Here is a 1,642-nt window from a genome sequence, read left to right as displayed (position 1 = left end):
ATATGTATATATATACAGTGGGGCAAAAAAGTATTTAGTCAGCCACCAATTGTTCAATAATGAATTCAAAAGTAGTGTATTGTGCATGTTTTTCATTTAAAAGTACTGCTATATGAACAAAAGTGCAATAACAATGTATGTATGATGTATGTATATATGTATATATATACAGTGGGGCAAAAAAGTATTTAGTCAGCCACCAATTGTTCAATAATGAATTCAAAAGTAGTGTATTGTGCATGTTTTTCATTTAAAAGTACTGCTATATGAACAAAAGTGCAATAACATTTGGTTTGCAAACACTTTAAACCAAATAACGTGCTTTTTACAGCAGTATTCCTTTTACATAGTAGCAGTTAATCTTGTAAATCTCAACTTAAACATTAATGTTATCAATTTAAATATAAAACCAAAGCTATTTGCCACTGCCAGGGCATTAACGTTTTTATAGAAGAGCCTCGATAATAACATTATAACAGGCACCTTCCGAGTAGAGACCTGCACGATCGCGGGACCCAACGCAGCAGAGTGCGGCGCAGGACAACACTAGATGGACGAGTGCAGGTGCAGGCGGGTACAGACTCGTGTGTGCGGGATGCGGGAGAATAAGGGTGTTCTCACACTAGGCAATCTTAACAGTGCCCGAGCGTTTTTGACCCCCAAAGCCCAGTTCGTTTGACTAGTGTGATCGCTCCGGCTCATTTAGCCGGCCCTGGCTCGGTTGGAAGAGGTGGGCCAGAGCGTGGTTCAGTTATATATAGATCAGAGAGTGTGAGCGCTAACTTCTGATATGTGCAGCATGATTGCGTGAACATTTCTGAGCGGCAAAAGTGATAGATCTGTAAAGCAATATATTGTGAGAGGTCCGTGTGTTACCACGTCCCAAACGACTCAAAATAATAAACCACAAATTTAACAACACGTTTCACTCCACTGTGCTGAGCAAGAGCACTTCTCTGCTGTCTTCACGTGCTATCGGAAACTTCCTATTTCCCACTTATGAAGTCGTGATATTGTTGCATTTTTTCTGTTAAAAATAACAGTTTTGACAGTGGTTTGTGAATGTTGATTCTTAGCCCAAATAATTTTATCGGGAGCGTTAATGTGAGTGCTGCTGCAGTCTTAGGCCCTCCCCAAATGCTGTCATTGGTGGAGACGCGTGATGACACCCATCCCAAGCCCAATGTGTGTGTGAGTGTGTGTATATACAGTGGGTACAGAAAGTATTCAGACCCCCTTACATTTTTCACTCTTTGTTATATTGCAGCCATTTGCTAAAATCATTTAAGTTCATTTTTTTCCTCATTAATGTACACACAGCACCCTATATTGACAGAAAAACACAGAATTGTTGACATTTTTGCAGATTTATTAAAAAAGAAAAACTGAAATATCACATGGTCCTAAGTATTCAGACCCTTTGCTCAGTATTTAGTAGAAGCACCCTTTTGATCTAATACAGCCATGAGTCTTTTTGGGAAAGATGCAACAAGTTGTTCACACCTGGATTTGGGGATCCTCTGCCATCCCTCCTTGCAGATCCTCTCCAGTTCGGTCAGGTTGGATGGTAAACGTTGGTGAACAGCCATTTTTAGGTCTCTCCAGAGATGCTCAATTGGGTTTAAGTCAGGGCCCTGGCTGG

General features: G+C 40.5%; 1 protein-coding gene across 1 annotated transcript in view; it reads right to left on the bottom strand.

Annotated features, from left to right (window-relative positions):
- Positions 1-1,642, bottom strand: part of LOC107582345 (protein SZT2-like) — a 93,853-nt gene that overhangs the window by 29,969 nt on the left and 62,242 nt on the right. The window lies entirely within an intron of this gene.

Source organism: Sinocyclocheilus grahami, unplaced genomic scaffold (genome assembly GCF_001515645.1).
Source record: "Sinocyclocheilus grahami isolate Dianchi unplaced genomic scaffold, SAMN03320097.WGS_v1.1 scaffold43.1, whole genome shotgun sequence".
In the NCBI taxonomy this organism is placed as follows: Eukaryota; Metazoa; Chordata; class Actinopteri; order Cypriniformes; family Cyprinidae; genus Sinocyclocheilus; species Sinocyclocheilus grahami.
The sequence above is the reverse complement of the archived record's forward strand: the minus strand, read 5'-3'. Positions and strand labels throughout refer to the sequence as shown.